This window comes from Corvus brachyrhynchos, unplaced genomic scaffold (assembly GCF_000691975.1).
Source record: "Corvus brachyrhynchos isolate BGI_N302 unplaced genomic scaffold, ASM69197v1 scaffold544, whole genome shotgun sequence".
Taxonomy (NCBI): Eukaryota; Metazoa; Chordata; class Aves; order Passeriformes; family Corvidae; genus Corvus; species Corvus brachyrhynchos.
In genome coordinates, this window is record NW_008238325.1 from 3011580 (window position 1) to 3021456 (window position 9877).

The 9877-nt window shown below is 46.5% G+C and overlaps 1 long non-coding RNA gene across 1 annotated transcript; it reads right to left on the reverse strand.

Annotated features, from left to right (window-relative positions):
* Nucleotides 1–8236: 8236 nt before the first annotated feature.
* Nucleotides 8237–9871, reverse strand: LOC108446778. Its single transcript, XR_001862077.1, has 2 exons — nucleotides 9527–9871; nucleotides 8237–9311 (listed from the first exon to the last, which is right to left on the reverse strand). It is a non-coding gene; the product is annotated as an uncharacterized LOC108446778 (long non-coding RNA).
* Nucleotides 9872–9877: the final 6 nt, after the last annotated feature.

A 9877-nucleotide genomic window follows, 5' to 3' on the forward strand; every position in this document is an offset into this window, starting at 1 on the left:
CAGATCTACACATTTAACCATGTATTCTCTTAGATATTTTTTCTGTTAAAAAAATCAAAAAAGCAGCACAACCCCCAGCACATCACCTCTAGCAAGCAAACTTCAACATAGCTAGCTGTGACCGAGAGTTTTTCTTCATAATGAATGTTGCATTTCTTGGAACTACAGAAAGCCACCCATCCCTGGGAGCCGCTTCTCCATGTGCCAGGTGAGGGATTATGTTTGGGAATTTCCTACTGCCAGACCCAGCTCAAACAGGACTGATCTGCCAGGGACCTTTGGTCACAGCCACCTTCTTCCACGCTGTGGAAGAGCTGTGCAGAGCAGCCTTGCACAGAGTGCCTGGAAAGTGTTCTTCCCACCAGTAATAAAGTCCCACCTAAACCAACCCCTGGAACAGCCCCTCAGGCTGTGCCCTCCAGCTTCGCACACGGCTCCAGGCACGAGAATGGAACCATTCAATCCAGCTTGAGGCTCCAACCCATGGGGCTGTTGACAGCACAGAGAACGCCAGGTCCTGCTTGCATGGCAGACTGGCAACGTTCTCATTCCCCTCTTTATGATTTCTCTTTGTTTTACAATGGTATCATTTAGGATCTATTTTTATTCAAATCCCCAGTGAGACCTATTGAGGTCTGTAAAGCCCAACTGGAAACTCTTTAGCTCAGCCAGGAGCATTACAGGCAAAAAAGTAAACAAGCTATGAGGGTCTATTTTTCTTGGCTATTTACCCTACTGCTGTTAGGACTTACAGGCAGACTGAACAGTCACATCTTTTTCTTATTCCAGCTTTTTCCAGGCTGATTTGCTAGATAATCCAAGAAGCAAGTCTCGGAGTTACCATAATTAGGCGTACTCTGAACTCCCACCAGCTGACAGACACAAAGACACCATCAGCCAGAACAACGGCCATGCCATTCATGTTTGGTTGTTGGTTTTGTGTGTGCGTGACTAAAAACTACTGGGCACACTTCTTAATCACAGAATCTCAGGATGGTTCGGGTTGGAAGGGACCTTAAGGCCCATCTCATTCCACCCCCTGACATGGGCAGGGACACCTTCCACTCTCCCAGGTTGCTCCAAGCCCTGTCCAACTTGGCCTTGGACATTTCCAGGGATCCTGAATGAGAGCTGCCTCATCTGCTGCATTTCTGTTCTCTAGACCAACCCTCCCTCTCCTCCTCCTGTACCTTCCTGCTGTTTTCCTGCAGCAGCAGCCTGTTCCTGCTATCAGCCCCCTCCTGTCTCCAAGAGTCTCACAGCCCGAGCTGAGCACAGCCCCGGCTGCCGTGGGAAGCACGGAGCATCCAGGGTCAGCTGCAATTAAGACACTCTCAGTGTTCATGTGCAGGCCAGCTGTAATGGCAAATACTGTGACTTTTTATCCAGTCTGTGCAGGTGTAAATCAGCCTTCCCTCACCTTTCCATTCTCTTAAGAAAATCAACCCCTTTACCAATATTTCTGGGAATCATTCATGTTTTAGCTGTCGATAGTATGGCATTGAAAAAATTATTGATCAGTAATAGAATTACCTGAGATCCTATGCAACCAATTGAGACAAGCTATAAAAATTCCCCAGCCCCACCCCACAGGACAGGAGCTGGTGGGTCCAGGACACTTCAAGGTACTGAGAAAGACCCCCCTGGGGTCTGATCAGATGTGGGGAAGACCAAACCCAGTCCCATGTTGAGGTCTGTGACAAAAGCCCCATCCCAGACAGGCAGCAGGGACAGCACAACTGCTCAGGGAAGCCCCACAAAAATATTATTGAGGAGAAAGCCTGAGTTTGGGTTGAAAAGGAATAGGGGCAGCTTAGAATAAAGATCAGCTTTGCTAAAATAAAGAAGAAAGGCACTGCTTTCACCATGCTTCTCTCCCGCCCTTATTTGCATTTTCTGGTGCCAGCTCCCTGCTACAGCATGGGAACAGTCGGACCAAGTGATGGATCTGCAGGTTTCTATGGTGATCAGCACAGAAATTGCCTGCCCAGCCGTGTGTGAAGGGAAGCATCCATGTCAGAAACTGCAGATTGTATGGTGAGAGAAAGCCCTGCTCTGGACTGGGGTGTTGGGGTTGTGCTGCAGTGGCCCAGAGCTCGCTCACCGACCTGGGGATGTCTGTGCAGGACAGTGTGGGCAGGTGAGAACTCACAAGGGGACAAAAAACCCTAATGAAATACTAGCGATTACCACTGAATAATTATACAACATCATTTAAAAACACTGATACACACAAAGTACATAATATTTCTAAATGCCTGAAGTACCAATTTCCTCTTGTCCTGTCCCTGTTCCCTGGGAGCAGAGCCTGACCCCCACCTGGCTGCCCCCTCCTGTCAGGGAGTTGTGGAGAGTGAGAAGGTCCCTCCAAGCCTCCTTTGCTCCAGGCTGAGCCCCTGCCAAAGGCACATCTGCCAAGAAAAGAAAGGGATTCAATTGCTGTACTTGGTAATGGCTGTTGTGTAACCCATGTAGAAGGTTCTGAGTTCATGTTCACTGTCCTTGTGAACTACAGCACAAATCCTTGTCTTTATAAAACTGTTAGTTTCTTACAAACCCATAAATCAGAAAGTGAGGGAGAGAGGGTTGGTGAAGAAACAACCTCAAATCCCAACTGCCACACACTTAAGGCAGAAGCACTGATTCCATCTATTCAGGCTATTCCCAAAAGGGAAGTCTGGATAATAAAAATGAGCACTGGCAACAGGACAAACCTCGTTAATTGATCCAGACTAAGCCACTGGCTGGCACTTTCCAGCTGAGAAATATCAAGTACCTTCCTCTTGAAAACCTTCCCCTGCGGCTGTCTGGGAAGGTGATGGGCTAACGACACGAGTTAATGCACTTACTCTCTTTAGGAATCAAACCTGGAACTTGTCAATTCAAGTACAACTTGGAGCAGACACTGATTTACAAAAAACCAAAAAAAACCAAAAAAAAACCAAACACATATTTACTCTCAGTTTTTACCCAAACAGGCTCAGAAAAGCCAGCCAGTTTGGTGAAACATAAATGGAGAAACATAAATGCCAACTCCTAAACATATTAGGGAACTAGTATGGCTGAGAAAAAGGACAGAATACACCCAAGGACTTTCTATTCCGAAGTCAGTTCCTGGAGCTCCCAAGGCTGAGTGCAGCAGCTGCAAACCCCGAAAGCAGCTGCTCCGCGAGCCCCTCGGAGGCTCAGCCCGGCCTGGCCTGGCTTTCCCAGCACACTCGGAGCGCCACTTGGCCACCGGGGGCCACGCGATGGCCCCAGCACGGCAGCAGGAGCCGAGTGCCCGGTGCAGCATCACAGGGTCCCGGGCTGCGGGAGCCACCGCCCGCGTCCGCAGCTGCTGGAGCTGGCATCTGCTGCCCAGCAAGCTTCACACAAAGAACCGACAGCTCCTGACACCAACATTTTATAACAGTTTTGCAGGCAGCACGGCTGCAGGAGCACACGCGGGAGCCTGATGTTACAGAGCTGTTGCACCAGAAGGTGCTGCGAGCACCCGAGCACAGGAAATCGCCTCTGGGAAGCCTGGGAGCTCAGAGCGAAACCCGAGCAAGGGTCATAGCACCAGCCCTGCTCCCTCAGACATGCCTAAAAACACACAGAAGAGGCATGTATTCAACAGGATCAACAAAGAGTAGAAATTAGTAGCCCACAAAACAATAAATATATAAAGGTATTTAGCATTATGAAACAAATAATTCAATAACCTTAAACCTTTTAAGAGCCAAAGGGAAGTCAGCAGCGTGGTGACTGCTTCTCATCAGAACAAACCCTTTTAATAGCTTAAACCCTAAACATTAATCAGCATTTATTGCTTAAAATTAGCGTTTGTAAGTTCCCTCACTATAGCACAAAGCCCGAGGACCACAGATCCCAGCCAGGCGGGGGCATTGCGATTCATCCACTGGGTTATGTTTCAGATCAGGCAGAGCTGCTGTCACACAGCACCTGTTCTACACCCCGTGAAATGAGCAGGGACTGAAACGACAGTGACTGGAAATGTACATTGCTGATAACCCTTTTGTTAACCTCGAGCCAGTCATTCAGCACCGGAGCTCCCTGCATCCTCCGCTCTGCCTGGGCAGGCTGTGCCCTGGCTCTGGGGGCACTTCTGCAGCCCCGGCCCCGTGGGGTGTCACAGGGGAACCGCAGCCAAACAGAGCATCTACGCATCCCAAGCTCAGTGATACCGTGGGCTTCCTTCCCAGCACCCCAAATGCAGCTGCAGCCATTGTGTTTTTTTCTGCTGGGGTAGAATTGGAGGAAGCAGAACTGTGTGTGTGTGAAAGGGGAGAGCTGAGGAAGCTGAGAACAGAGAAGTGTCCCGAGATCTTCAGACGCTTCCCTTGTACAGCTGCAGGGAGGGGGCACAAGCAGGGAGCAGAGGGGGCAGAGGAAGGGGCAGAGCGAGACCCCGCACAGGAAAAAAAAAAGGTGGGGCCGCGCTGCTCTGTGCCCTCAGCCTCCCGAGCCTCTGCTGGAAACAGCTGAGCTGATCCCTGCGTGAAGTTCTCCGTGCAGAACACCGACTGCTGAGACCAGAGCCCCGTGGGATGATCCTCAGCTGGCTCTGGTCATCAGGCTGCAGGTTCTGAGGGGGCACCCCTGTGCCTGCTGGCAGAGCTGTCCTGTTCCCAATGGAGCAGTTCTGCCCTCCCAGAGCCCCAGCCCAGCGGCCAGAGCTGATCTCAGCCTTGCCAGAAACCCATCTTCAGGGAAACATTAACTTCCCATCGCTGCAAAACAAGAGACTGGCCTAGTGTCTTCCAGAGAGAGTTTGCATAAATCAAAATCTGATTATGCCACATTTTGAATGCTAGATTTTCCACAAGATGGTGAAGCACAGTGATATATAATCTGTTTTGCATTGAATTAATTGAAATAAATTACCATAATCTTCCCTGAGTCCTGCAATCACTGTTTTTCAGATTGAACCTTTCCTGAGGGTTTAAAAGAAATATTTGCTTTTTCCGTAAGGGTAGTTATTAGACTTAAAAATAATACCTGCCCTTGGAAGAAAGCTCAGCACCAGCTGAGTACATACCTCGTTACCTGCTGGCTCAGCCCTTTGTTAATGTGATAAGTGCTGTGATGTATCACCACAAAATCCCGTTTTGAAGTCAGTGTGTTTCATCTTGCAAAGAGATTGATTTGAAATTGACCCCATTTCAAGTGACTAAAAATTGTAAGAGTTTCTAATTAATTCAGTTTCGAGCCTACTCACATCATATGTTTTCCATTCAACCTCTAGATCCCAGAGAGTATATCCAGTTTTCTTCAGAGTGGAGGGTGGGGCCACCCAAAGGAACTCATCCTTCCTTCTGCAAAGTTCCTACAGGCCAGTACTTACACCAAGGCAACACAGCAGCCTTGCTTCCTAAGTATAGAGCTGAAAATCGTGGGGTTTTTTTAATTTTGGAGCATGTACGTTTCCATCTATGTGACCACACACCCCTGCAGTGACCCACAGACTCTGAGGCTCACAAAGCTCCTGAGCGCAGAGGAGGCAGCAGGGCAGGAGGGAAAGGCAAACTCAGGGCACCTTTGTTCTCCCTCCAGTTCTGACATAGTTCAGGGGCTTATGTAGCTCTTGGCAGCCACTGAAAAATCAAAAAAATAAAGTGACGGTTCTGTCTAACTTCTGCTCTTTGATTCAGCACCGAGCAGCTGCAGAGAGGGCGTTTGGGATGCAGCCCCCATCCCTGCTCCGAGGTGGTGTGAGTGTCCCTCAGGGCTGCTCATCCCACCAGGCCCCACTGGGCTTTGCCGCAGCCCTCTCAGGGCACACAGCTTTAAACCCTTCTCTTCCTTGCTGGCCACTACTGCAAGCGTTCCACAGGATCTCTGTCTTTTGAAACAACCATATTAAAAAAAAAAAATTATAATACACATGTTGGCATTTCAAGATAGATTCACAATTTATATAAACCCACAAACCCAGTGTCACCTCAAGCTAAAAAACACCCATAGGGAAAAAAATAAATGAAAGTTTACACTGTAGACATCTGAGAATTCAGCTAAAGGCACAGGGGAAGGAAGGCTTTCTTTTACAATGAAATTACAACTTTCAAAAAGAAAAAAAATCACACTACTAGGTGCATGGGAAATATTTAAAATCAGGCTGTGGTTAAATTTGCTTACATAAGGCTCTGGGGGGTTTCAATGGGGTTAAAGAACGGAGAATTAGGGACACACATCCACAGAATCAGAGAATATGTCAAGTTCAAATTCAAACAGTGTTAAGTCAGTGCACAAACAGAACCTCAGTCACGAATTTATACTAACAATTCTATTGTCAGCACTGGGGACACCTAACACATTTGTTTAGGTGTGTTTACCTCCTGGAATAACACAGTTTATGTCTCCATATGAGTATGCACAAACATGTTTCCCAAATGAACTCCAGTTCCTCATCAGTTAATTGCTGTTAACTACTGAGTGCTCAAACCCCGAGCGATGACTCGGTGCCTCACCGCACCTGAACAGCTGCCACCAGGTGCACATTGAGCAACGCCAGTCTCCTAAAGCCTGTAAGGAGTCCCCGAATATCTATCCCTGGGCTCTCAGTAGTTCATCAGACAGGTTCGGCTCCATGTCCCTGTCACAAGGACACAGAGGTGGCACAAGCCTGGTTTCCCTTGCAGACAGAGCTGCCCACAAACCAGACGGGTCAGACAGGTCAAGGCCCCACACCTTTAATCACCATGGGACCTTCTGGTTTAGCAGTGCTGAGAACTAATCAGTGCCAGGTCAAAAGTGCTTGAAGAGAATCCAGAAAACTCTTTTTAGGTGCTTATAATTGGCTAAATAAACACACAGCTAAATTTCTATGCTACTGGTCTGATACTCAGCGACTGCAGGCACACAGTTCCTAATTTTCTGTGCTAGAAGTAGAAAAATGTGGGTGCTTCCCAAATTGTGGATACCAGATACAACTTTGTATGTATGCATAAATATTTATGCTCAGCAGTCTGTAACTGTCACTGCAGAGGCTGAAGTACAGTAGTACTGTAAGGGAATAAATGCCTCAGTATCTGTGAACTCTAATTCACTCCAGGCTGACCCAGTTCTTTTGGAAATAATATTTTCCGAGCTGTTTCTCTGCTGAGAGTCCAGGCCTTGGAAATATCTTAAACATACAGTGTTCTCCCCAAACTTTATTGCAAAAATATGTGGAGACATGGCATGTATTTCTGGAATCCAGGAAGGTTGTGCTATACAGCAACTCAGATGTGAATCTCCTCTCTACTTTTTCCTTTAATTAAAGGAAAAACCAAAAGATCCAACAACGAAAGGGAAAGCAAAATCCACACTAAAGCAAACATAACATTTGAAAGAAGAAACCCAGCAGAAAATAGCCAATCTGGGATGCAGCAGAGTATCCCAAAAAGAAGGGAAATCAAGATTGCGAACACTAGAAACTCAATTACTCAAGCACTTTGTTAACATGCTTTCATTCTAACTTTGGTAATCATCAGTAAACTTGGCAGCAAACTCCCCATATGAAACGGAGGTACGTGATACTGCTGTAGTTCATTCAAGGGATACAATTATCACTCATCTCATCCTCCAGCACACACAGCTCCTAACTCCCCTGAGTCACATTGCGACAATCATCACTATGAAGCTCCACACAGCTTAAAAGAGATTTTGAGAACACACATTGGACAAATGTTTCCTGCACTTTTGAACCTGCTTAGCAATGTAAGGAGGGAAAAAACCAGTAAATTCGTAACACACACACACAAAAGAATGTTTTATACCCAAAACAGAAGAATGGAGCCCATCTTCTCCCCAGCTCCCAGCAAGACATCCTGCTCCCTGCCCTGCCACACAGTCGTGTCTGCCATTTGGGGAACCTGGCACTGTGTGTCCTGCTTCCAGCCCCACCCCACAAACCACCCCACAGTGGCAGATCCCCACCCTGCCCGGCCAGGATTTCATCAGTCCTACGTTGCTACTCCTGCGTCTCTTCTGTCTCTCTCCTAACAATGCAGGGGAGGTGCAGAGTTTCATACACCGAATGTCCTGGATGTGTCCATACAACACCCCAAAGTTACTTTTGTTACAGACACAGAAAACCCCTGAACACACGTTCAACCCCAGCTCACGCCAGGAGCCCAAAGCAGCAGACCTGGGGAAGACACCACAACCCAGCAGAGGAAGTTAAACACGAGGCACATTTTGTGCTTTTAAGGACCACAGATTTGATCTCTAAAATGTACCTATTTTATGCTTCTCCACAAAGTGTTTTTGGAATATCTACAGAGATTCTTTCAAGCTACCTCTCTGGACAAGAGCGGATACAACACGTCCCCTCGATTGCTGAAACTGGGATAACTGTAGGAACACTACAGAAACAAAGAATTAGATGAATGTACCCACAAATGAGAAGCTGGGAAGGGACATCTGCTATAAATACTGACCTGTACTTTTTGCAATACCTGATTCAGAGGAAAAAACAGCCAACTTCAATTTCAGATTAGCTTTTCCCCCAGAAGTCCATTTACAACCACCCTCAAAAGCAACCTAAAACATCCCCTTTGACCCTAGTGTAACAAATTAACACGACTATATCAAAAGGCAAAAACTTTAGCAATTTTTTGATCATTCTGTCCAGTCTCGTAGCTGCAGCATTTCTTGCACAATCATTATCAGTCTGTCAAGCAGAGGAGAAGCATCTGGGATCTGTCTGTACCTGAATATCAAATCTATTAACTAAGCACTTTTTATAATGTTCCCTTACAGAACTTTGTAGAAATAAATGGGGTTTGTATCATTGAAGCTGAAGTTACATGTCAGGCACCATTTTCCTAAAACTCTCTGTCAAGGACTACAAAACAAAGTTATGGCTTCTTGATCAGTCTGCTCTTCACCCAAACCTCCAAGAGACCCAAGACTGCCAAAACTAAAAATAGTCAATACAGAACAGCTGCTTTCAATATTTTAAGACTTACTTGAATGACTTGCAAGTTCTGGTTAACTGACTTCTAATTTTACAGTGGTTTATGTAGGATCTGGGACTTGTTGGATAGTGCAGATTAAGGATTTACTTTGAGTACTTGCTTTATGCACAATATGTCACCTCTGGCATGGACAGCAGCAAAGCAGCCCCGGTGTTTGTTGGAGCAGTTGTATCCTTCAGAAATTTAAAACAGCCACAGAGAAAATGTGATGGCTGTTCTGGAGCTTTCTGCAGGAACATCTCCGCTCATCATCATTGACCAGGTTTTGTTGGGGGTTCCTTCAGCACCGTAAGGGTCTGTTCCATAAGGAATGCTCCAGAACTGAGATCATTGAGGTGAGATCATCTGTGGAAAGGGAGGAATTCTGATTCCAGTCCCAGTGAAGTCAGATCACACACACACACACAGACTCTTACCTGGGAAACACAGCAAGATTTTTGATTACAGACAAACAAATTCTACACAAATTAAAACACAAAATCAACAAAAAAACCCCAAAAGCCCAACACATGCAGCCCCAACAACATGCTTGCACTCCATTTCTCATCACTACAACTCACTTGAGTATCTTTTGCTTTTTGCACTAGAAGTTTGTTCTCAGATCCCTCTCATCTGCTGCACACACGGTTACCAAAGACTGTCAGCCCCAAACACAAAGTTCTCCAATTTGGGCAGATGCTGGATTCCTGCAAAAATGAGGTTCTAAAACACTGCTGTAGCAATGTGACAGGAAGGAGAATCTTTGACACACACATTTTGCATGAGGCTGTAAACACTGTAGGAACAGGCTGTAAGCTGTGAACATCAATATTTAAAACCATTTCCCCTTGGAACTGAGCTCACACACGTTTGCTTCTAGAGCAAGTCTCAGATCTCACCAGAACATGAACAGTTCTGCCCAAGAGCACAGT